Here is a 10,702-nt window from a genome sequence, read left to right as displayed (position 1 = left end):
CCTTCCTGTTATTCTTCCCAAAGTGCATCACCTCACATTTAGCTGCATTGAACTCCATTTGTCACCTCTCAGCCCAATTCTGCAGTTTATCCAAGTCCCCCTGCAACCTGTAACATTCTTCCAAACTGTCCACTACTCCACCGACTTTAGCGCCACCTGCAAATTTACTAATCCATCCACCTATGCCTGCGTCTAAGTCATTTATAAAAATGACAAACAGCAGTGTCCCAAAACAGATCCTTGTGGCACACCACTCGTAACCAGACTCCAGGCTGAATATTTTCCATCAACCACCACTCGCTGCCTTCTTTCAGAAAGCCACTTTCTAATCCAAACTGCTGAATCACCCTCAATTCCTGCCTCTGCATTTTCTCCAACAGCTTACCATGTGGAGCCTTATTAAAGGCTTTACTGAATTCCACGTATACCATGTCAACTGCCCTACCCTCATCTACATTCAAAGTTCGTGAAAAGATTTGTAGCTCGGGTGCTCGTTGTTGTGGTTCTGTTCGCCGAGCTGGGAATTTGTGTTGCAGACGTTTCGTCCCCTGTCTAGGTGACATCCTCAGTGCTTGGGAGCCTCCTGTGAAGCGCTTCTGTGATCTTTCCTCCGGCATTTGTAGTGGTTTGAATCTGCCGCTTCCGGTTGTCAGTTCCAGCTGTGCGTTGCAGTGGCCAGTATATTGGATCCAGGTCGATGTGCTTATTGATTGAATCTGTGGATGAGTGCCATGCCTCTAGGAATTTTCTGGCTGTGCTAAGTCATTTATAAAAATAACCATCTTCACTGTCCACTACACCACAAATTTTCATGTCATCTGCCAACTTACTAACCATACCTCCTAAGTTCACATCAAAATCTTTATATAAATTTAAAAAAGCAGTGGACCTTATGATATACCAATGATCACAGGCCTCCAGTCTGAGAAACAACCCTGAACCACCACCCTCTGTCTCTGACCTTCAAGGCAACTTTGTATACAATTGGCTAGCTCCCTTAGAGTCCACGTGAACAAAATTTGCCAACCAGTCTATCACGCAGAACCTTGTCAAACGCCTTGCTGAAGTCCATGTAGACAACATCTACTACTCTGCATTCATCAATCTTCTTTGTCACTTCTTTAAAAAAACTCAATCAAGTTAGTGAGACACCATTTCCCCCACACACAGCCATGGTGACTATCACTAATCAGAGTTGAAAGGTGTGGTGCTGGAAAAACACAGCAGGTCAGGCAGCAAGCGGGAAGGTAGCTTGGAAGGCGATAGGTGGGTGCAGGTGTGGGGTGATTGTGATAGGTCGGAACAAATGGTGGAGTGGATAGGTGAGAAGGAATATGGACAGGTGGGAGAGTTCAAGAGGGTAGTGCCAAGTTGGAGGGTTGGATCTGGAGTGAGACAGAGGGAAAGGAGATGAGGAAATTGGTGAAATCAGCATTGATGCAGTGTGGTTGGAGGGTCCCAAGGCAGAAGATGAGGCATTCTTCCTCCAGCTGGGGTGGCTAGAATTTGGTGATGAGGAGACTTGCATGTCCTTGGCAGAGTGGAAGGAGGAGTTGAAGTGGTTGGCCACAGGGCGGTAGGGTTGTTTGGTGCTAGTGGCCCAAAGATGTTCTCCGAAATGTTCCACGAGTTGGCAACCTGTCTCCCCAGTGTAGAGGAGACCACATCGAAAGCAACGGATACAGTAAATGATGTGCAAGAAAATCTCTGCCAGATGTGGAAGGATCCTCTGGGGCCTTGGATGGAGGTGAGGGGGAGGTGTGGGTGCAGGTTTTACAGCTCTTGAGGTGGCAAGGGAAGGAGCTGAGAGTGGAGGGTGGGTTAATGGGGGGCGTGGACCTAATGAGGGAGTTGCAGAGGGAATGGTATCTGTGGAATGCTGATAGGTGTGGGGAGGGAAATATATCATTGGTTGTGGGGTCTGACTGCAGAGGAAGATGCATTGTATCTGGAGATTGGTGGGTTGGAAGGTGAGGACCAGGGAGGTTCTCTCCTTGTTGCGCTTGGAAGGGTGGCATTCAAGGGCAGAGGTGCAGGAAGTTGAGGAGATGCGCTGGAGAGCATTTTTGACAACGTGGGAGAGGAAATTGTGGTCCTTAAAGTAGGAGGCCATGTGGGATGTTCTAGAATGGGAGCAAATGCGATAGAAACAGAGGAATTGGGAGTAAGGGATAGTGTTTTTATGGGGGGTGGCTGCTTCAGACTCTTGCACTGAGTTATCAGATATGATGGGCAAAATGGATTCCTTCTGCATTGTAACTATTCTATCATGAATTTAAGTGGTTATAACAATATCAGAGCATTGTGGTACTGGGAGGAAAGCTGCACAATTTGAGGTGAAATGTCAAAATAAGGGACTTATCTGTTCGAATGGATTTTAATGAGCTTGTCTCTTTACAGGGTAATACCAGAAATGAGAAGCTAATGATGAACAGAGAGCCAAGTCAATCTCAATTGGAAGGGAGACATTGGGGAGGTTTAACAGAGGACCCTAAAATTTTGAACATAGTCAACATAGTTAGAGAGACAATTACAGAATGTCATTGAAATAACTCCTCAGAGGTTGGCATCCCATCACTAATCACCTTTTATTTCCAAATACTTAGCCTTTGATCTTAGCACTGCTGCACACTGAGTCAGGCATTCGGAGTCCCAATATCTCTGACATTCACCCTTTTATGTCAACCACGACCAGATTAACAGCCCCAATCAGAGAAATCATATTCTATGATGTCCATCTGGCTGACCTTGTTACAATTACTACAGTCATGAAATTAAAATAATCACTACAAAAGTAGAGTAGAGGAACTACTGTAACAAAGATTTGGATGCTTTGACACGATGCATTTTTAAGAAAAAGCAGATAACCATTTGAAGCAGTTAAAGATATTGAATTATAGAAGAAATGCAACGTGCAATTTTGCATTATTCTAGTAAATTTACACAATGGACTGAATGATCTCCTTTCTATGTTAACCTTGTATAGGTTGTAATTCTATTTAAAGAGCAGTGGACCAAAACAAATTTTTGTTATTGATTGGACGGTAGTGGTTAGCACCACTACCTCACAGCGCCAGGTACCCAGGTGACTGGCTTTATGGAGTTTGCAGATTCTCCCTGTGGGCTTCCACCAAGTGCTCTGGTTTCCTCCCACCATCCAAAGATGTGCAGGTTAGGTGGATTGGCCATGCTAAATTGCCCTGTAGTGTCCAGGGTTGTGCAGGCTAGGTGAATTAGTCATGGGAAATGAAGGGTTATGGGGATACTGAGAGTCTGGGTGGCATGCTCTTCACAATGTTCGGTGTAGACTTGATGGCCCAAATGGCCTCTATCTGCACTGTAGGGATTCTAATTTATGATTCATGGGAAGTAGGCATCTCTGGCTGAGTTAGCATTTATTGCCCATCTTTGTTGCCCTTAGAATGTGGCAGTCAGCAGTCTCTTGAATAGCTGCAGTCAATTCGGTGTAGATAAACCCACAATGCCATTAGAAAGGGAGATCTAAAATTTTGATTCAGCAGCAGCGAAGGATTTGGCTTGAAATTGGTGAGATTTAGTCATGCATCTATTTCCTGCCACATTTGATTAAGTCATATTTAATGGACTTTAAAGTAATGTGTGATAAGCTCATTACCAAATTTTTGGGATTGCTACCTAATTGCAAACACTACAACAAATTATACTTTAACACTTTTAATGTAATAAATTGTCCAAGGTGCATCAGACAATGGAACAAAATCTTGGTAAGGACAATATGCTCTTTGACTGTGACTGCGCAAATACTTTGAATTCATAAGATATCCCAAAAAATACCCTGCAAAGACCGCAACAAATATTACATTGGACAAATGGGCAGGAAACTAGCTACCAGGATACACAAGCACCGATTAGCCACCAAAAGACATGACCAACTATCGCTAGTATCCATACACACAGATGAAGAGGGACACCAGTTCGACTGGGACAATACATTCATCGTGGGACAGGCTAAACAAAGACACACAGGGGACTTTCTAGAGGCCTGGCATTCAAACCAGAACTCCTTTAACAAACAAATCGATTTGGAGTCTATTTACCAACTTCTCAGGAAAAGAATCAGAAGTGATATTATCCACCACAACAGACCAAGACAAATAAATAACAAGTGGGGCAGAACCCCAGTGCTTCATTGGAGGCTTACTGATGATGTTACCTAACATGGTGTTGAAATGTCTAAAAACAAATCTACCAGCTCAGAGAGCAAATCATATCCTAATAAATTTAAACTCAATGACCTAAAGCTTGATGACTTAGATGAACTGTAAAGGTCACAAATGCAACCAAATATGGACAATGAAATACCTATAACAGGGCAAAGCTCTTGAAATCTGCCACTTCAAGTGAACAGAAGACAGCATCTACACACAGCTGTGTTCTACGCGTGAGTATCCTCTTTCCATCTCTTGTCTATTTATGCCCTTCTACCACATTCCTTGGTCACAGAAGAACAAAGAAAATTTACAGCCCAGGAACAGGCCCTTCAAGCCTGAGCCGATCCAAGTGTACTGTCTAAATCTGTCGGTCAATTCCTAAGCATTTGTATCCCTCTGCTCCCCACCGACTCATGCATCTGTCCAGACGCATCTTAAATGAATCTACCGTGTCTGCCTCTACCACCTCTGCTGGCAATGTATTCCAAACGCCCACCAACCTCTGTGTGAAGTACTTGTCGCGTGTATCCCCCTTAAACTTTCCACCTCTCACCTTGAAAGCATGATCTCTGCTTTGCCAGACTTTTTATGCTTCTGCTGTCAACTCCATTTCTCTTTTTCCAAATCCTAACTGGCATACTGAGTGTCTGCAGCATTTTCTGTTTACATTATAGAACATAGAAAAATACAGCGCAGTACAAGCCCTTTGGCCCTCGATGTTGCGCTGATCCAAGCCCACCTAACCTACACTAGCCCACTCTCCTCCATATGCCTATCCAATGCCTGCTTAAATGCCCATAAAGAGGAAGAGTCCACCACTGCTACTGGCAGGGCATTCCATGAACTCACGACTCGCTGAGTAAAGAATCTACCCCTAACATCTGTCCTATACATACCACCCATTAATTTAAAGCTATGCCCCCTCGTAATAGCTGACTCCATACATGGAAAAAGGTTCTCATGGTCAACCCTATCTAAACCCCTAATCATCTTGTAAAAACCCCTAATCATCTTATAATTTTAATTAGATTGTTTTATAGACGAGATAGAAAAACTGACCTATTTAATTGCCTGCTAACATTATAGCTACATTACATGATAGTATACAATTGAACGTACTGCTTACTCTATGTAACATTTAATACATGCAATGATTTTACTGCTGATCAAAGAATATATATAATCAAATCATCTAGGGAGTGATAGGAAAGGAATAGTAAGTTTTTCCCCCTTACAAATGAATGGATGTCTGTGAAGTCAGAATCTATGAATTTTAAAAAAGTCTTATACTTAGTAAAAACTTCTTTTGCTCACCTCAGATTCTAAACCTTTCTGTCTCTCTAGCACCCTTTCCTCTTTAAGATGTTCATTAAAATCCTGTTATATGACTTGGTGTCAAATTCTAGTTTATTAAAGGTCTGGACATTTTATTTCACCAAGGGTGATTTTTGTATTCACATTGTTGTTGCAAATTGAAGGTCCATTTCGGCTTGTTATTCAAGCTATCACTGCATTGTTTCAGGATGAAGTTAAAATGGGAATAGACAATTATGGTACTCTGGTCAGTGTTCATCCAAAACAGATCACCTGGCAATTTTGATAGTTTGCTGTTTGAGAGACCTTGCACACACAAAGACCTCAGTCTTTTCTCCATTTTTTATTTCCTCTCCCCATGTGTTCTCAATTTCTATTCCCTCAATCCCTCTCCACCCTCCCTTTGTGGCTACAATTTCAACTAAAACGCAAATATTCTTTCTCCAAGGAACAATCACTTCTTTCCTTTAAACTGTCACTATAATCACATTCTCTGCCGACAAAAACTATGTTTCCACTTTTACCTTCAAACTAAATTAACGGTCACTTATCCCAGTTGTTTGATGTCTTGTAGTTTATAAAAGCACTTGTAATTTATAGATTTCATCAACAAATTTTAAACTACTCCCCACTTTCTGTAATTTCTTCCTATCCGTTTTTCCTTTAACCTGCTACCTATCTAAATGGAGCCAGCACATTGTCTCTCTTGCCAACCCAAACCCTCACTTCTAAAGACACTCAAATATATATATTCATATACCTAGCTTCCTAATTTACATACAGTCCCTCTGTGACATCATCTACAAACAGGATCAAACTTCACATTGAATCAGACAACTAACTCTATCTTTATTCCTTCTATACCATTAGACATTCATTCTTCAATAGATCTTAAATTCCTCTGGTGCAACAATCAATAATTGCCATTGACCTGGCTATAAAATTCATTTCTTTGTTACCCATTCCTTTGTCCTCTCCAATCAATCAGGTTGAATGTGCTGTTAGCAACCAAGCTTCTTCTCCAGTGTTTTCCTAACCATCCCCCGTAATCTGTAATTGCTTTGTGTAGGTTGTCTTTTGCAAAGTCTTGCTTGCATGACACCAGACACGAGTCACCATGACACCAGTCCTCAATTTACCTACTTTGGTTCGACTCAATGTTGCAAATTTAAAATCTTCTTATTTAAATTCCTCCGTCATTCCATCCTACCACTGTAACCTCCTTCAAGTATCCACTCACTTTTGGGTAATCTCCTTCCTTTCATCCACACCATCAGTAGCAAGGCTTTCAGGACTTCAGTGCTAAAACCTATTCACTACTCTTTCTTTCTTTAGAAACACCTCTATTTTTTAAAGTGAGCTGGTCAGAAACTCAAGTTGCCATATTAGCATGTGTTTTCTGTGAAGCACCTTAGAAAATATCTTGCTTTAAAAGCTACTGTGACAATTAGAACTTGCATTTTTATTCACCTCTTTTGTTGTGCAATCATGGTGTGAAAATTAACTGCTGTTCTGTCCTCACAAACAACAACCAGGACTTTTCAAAAAGCAATTAATTGGTTGGCAAGCAGTGTGGTTCTAACCAGCAAATTAGTATTCCAGAGAAGGTGAGTTAAAATCTTAAGTGGTAATTTGAGAATTTGGATTTTGTAAAAGAAATGTCTAGAAGTAGAGGTGGATTTTAAGTAATATAAATTTAAATAAGAAACTGCTGGAAATACTGAGGTCAGGTAGTATTTGGAAGGAGTTAACGTCCTTACCAATTTATCAGATCATTAATTGTTTCCCTCTCCACAGAGACTGCCTGACATAGCATTTACTTTGCTTATTAGTTAATTCTCATGCCACAGCATTTTGCTGCTGACTGTGAAGCATCAGATTATGGTTTAAAAATCTAAACGGCTCAATAAAATTTTCTTCAGGGAAAGAAATACTCTGTTCGCAGCAACTCTGGGTTATACATGACTCAAAGTCCCACACCAACATGATTGGCTCATAAAACATACATTGAAGTGACCGAGCAAGCCACTCAGTTACATCAGTTAGGATGGAGGAAAGTGGTTATGTTGCTGAATTAGTAATCCAGAGACCAAACTGAGTAGCTAGGCGTTCAAATTCTATCACATAAACTGGGGAATTTAGTTTTGGTTAGTCAGGTAAATCTGGAAATAAGAAATTTGTATCTATAATGGTGAAACTATTGGGATTGTCCCAAATGCCGAGCTTTCCTGTCCAGCCTATTTCCCCTAACATCAAGAATGAATTGTTAAACTTTGATTTGTGAATTTGGAGATTGTTGCAAAATCAATTTCATGATAAATAGACTCAGTCATGTGGGGCAGATGGTGCTTGAAAGGTTGGCAGAGGAGATGCTTTCGAGATCTGTGCACACTCACCAATGGACACTCCAGTCTTTGGATATGTTCAATGCCTTCTGAATGAAACTTATTTATTTTGATTGGTCATAAGTCAAAAACTTTCATGGGGTATGTTTAATATTTCATGGGGTGCTTTGAGGACATAAATAATGTGTTTCTGTTCTTTTGGGATTCTCCTGCCATGACAGAGTTTGAACAGATCAGTTGTTTTGAGAATCTGGTAATATTTTCCATCCATCAGAGATGCTCAGTGTCTCAGAGCTTTGCCTCGGGAGAGGCTGCTGCTGTAGTATCTCACTGTTGCCACATAATCTGGAGGCTCTTGTGAAGGCATTGCAGATGATAGTCCTCACATGCTTTGAACTATACATTGTATATTTTCCAAGTCTCCAGAATATATCGGAATACAGGGATCACTGCTGCCCAGTAAACTATGGTTTGGTTTTGCACTTTAGATGTGGTCCTCACGTTATCTTTATCCAACTGCTGAAGGCTCGACTACACATCAGCGGCAATGATGAATTATTGTTATGTTTTTCTTTGCTAAGAATAGGTTCCCGAGATATGTGAAAAAGTCCATGTTTTCCAGGATCTCAACATCCGTGGGAGGAAGTGAGATGTTGAGAACTGCTTAGAAAAAAAAACCTTTTAGTTTTCCAGGTGCTTAACGAAAGAATCTTTTCCTCACATGCTTCAGAACAGGAATCAAGGATGACACGGAACTCAAGTTTCTGAGTGAGCGAAAAACCATCCGAATAACTCAGCACTATAGTGCGCTGGTTGACTCGAATCTCTCAAAGGTAAAATGGGGTTAAGAAAACAAACAGCACTCTCTTCAGGGCAACAAAGGTTCATTGTCCATTCTGGCAATGAGTATATACGTAGAGGGGAAAAAAAACCTCTGATAAAATACCAATCAAACACGAGTTAGCTGCAAAAACATATCCTCATCAGATACCATTTTACTCTCTTGCCTTCATGAAGACCTCAAATAATGACTACTTACTACTGTCCCTGTCCTCCAGGCGTCGACTCTGCAGGTTTTAAATAAAGTTAAGCGGGGCGGTGCCTAACCGCTGTATTTTGAATGCGGGCGGGAATTCCACCTCCCGGTCAGCGGCTCCCGCGAGAGTTTGACGTCAGACGAGAGTAGGGGCGGGGGTGGGAGGGAGGGGATTGCGCAGCCCCAGCTGGGAAATGGCGCTGACGTTAAAGTAAAAGGAGCGGGAGCGAGAGAGAGGGGGTAAAGAAACAGGGATTGGGGCTGAGGGACGAGGAGAGGCTCGGCGCAGAAAGACAGCAGTCGCCGCGCTGGTAAAAGAATCAGCCGAGGAAGGGAGAGGGCGGTGGAAGGGCCATCGCGCCTTGGATTTAATGACAGGATCATCCCGGAGGCGGTGTTGGCTGCCGCATCTGATCGCAGGTAAGGCGCCGTGGTGTAGAGACGCCTGTCCGGATCCGCTCTCATCACCTAGCCACCCCACTCCAACCCCCGGATCTGGCGGGGGATGGTGGGCCTGCGACTGAGGCCCGCCTTCGATCGCGTTGGGCCAGACTGGAGGGCGAGTGAGTCACTGCTTTGTAGGCCCCGCCGCACGCCCGGCTCTTCCCCGTGAGCATGTCCAGGGTTTTGAACAGGACCTGAAAAACGTAAGGATTTGAGTTGGGGTCTGCAGGGCGTGCAGAATCCCAGAGGAGACCTGCTCTCTCGAAGTTATTTTAATCGAATCGATATAAAAGAGAAAGAAGCAATTGCCGCCTTCCCGTTCATCTCGCTTTGAATAGTCAGCATGTGTCAGATAGTCCGAGTGCAATGATCCCCATTTATTAACACATGTAAATCACACCATGGTGGTAAAGTCCACAGGGAGTGGAGCATAGCCTGTTCCCGCCTCCGCCACTTTATTTGTGAATGCTGTACTGGGATTTGTCCTGCTGTAGACGAAATCTGCACGTTGTGCTTTTGAATAAAGACCAGACCCACGTTGTGTTGGAAGCGTCAGTTGAACGGTGTCGGGGGCTTTTGAGTGGATCCACACGGAGCTGCATGTCCTCCGCGTAGAACAAATCTGTGCCGTGAACTGGTCTCCGAATGTCGGTCGACTGTAGGGAACTAACAGCAGTGTTCGAATCCTGTCGAGCTTGTATTTTGTTCTTTGTAGCGGAACAATTTTAATATTCCGTCTTGCGTGGAGAAGTTTGACGGCAAAGATCGTTGTCAACATATATCGCATTGAAATTGTCAGAACATGATTTGTGTATTGAGAAGGAATTTCGCTTTTTTTAATTGTGTTTTGACGCCTTGTTTTAAATAGATTTTTGATCACTGTGCAGGCAAATAAAGGTGTGGACAGTAAAATCCCACAGACAGCAAATCAGCGACTCTCTGCAGTTAGTACTCCCGTGAGATTGTTCACAATCAGGACTCCCGCCCACCTTCCGAGGACCCCTTCGCCCACCTCCAACACACTGCATCCACCTGGACACCTCGCGCTGGCCTATTACCTGCCCTCAACCTCTTCATTTCCAACTGCTGCCGGGACATTAACCGCCTCAACCTGTCAACCCCACTCCAACCCCTCACCCTCGCAGCACGCAGCCCTCCAATCCCTCTGCTCCAATCCCAACCTCACCATCAAGCCAGCAGATAAAGGAGGTGCAGTGGTAGTCTGGCGCACTGACCTCTACACTACTGAAGCCGAACGCCAACACCAGGACATCTCTTCCTACCGCCCCCTCGATCATGACCCTACCCCCATCACAAAACCATCACTCCCAGACCATACAGAACCTCATCACCTCAGGAGATCTCCCACCCAC

The 10,702-nt window shown here is 43.3% G+C and overlaps 1 protein-coding gene across 3 annotated transcripts in view; it reads left to right on the top strand.

The window, feature by feature from the left end:
- The first annotated feature begins 9,078 nt into the window (after positions 1-9,078).
- ahctf1 (AT hook containing transcription factor 1) overlaps positions 9,079-10,702 on the top strand; it is a 100,204-nt gene continuing 98,580 nt past the window's right edge. For 2 of the 3 annotated variants that reach the window (XM_043695440.1, XM_043695439.1), the window contains exon 1: positions 9,080-9,305. The gene's annotated coding sequence lies outside the window, so the exon portion shown is untranslated. Of the gene's footprint in view, positions 9,306-10,702 lie in introns of all 3 variants that reach the window. The other variant, XM_043695441.1, reaches the window with a different exon arrangement.

Source organism: Chiloscyllium plagiosum, chromosome 9, assembly GCF_004010195.1.
Source record: "Chiloscyllium plagiosum isolate BGI_BamShark_2017 chromosome 9, ASM401019v2, whole genome shotgun sequence".
Classification (NCBI taxonomy): Eukaryota; Metazoa; Chordata; class Chondrichthyes; order Orectolobiformes; family Hemiscylliidae; genus Chiloscyllium; species Chiloscyllium plagiosum.
Note: the sequence above shows the minus strand (reverse complement) of the source record. Positions and strands in the feature narration are given on the sequence as shown.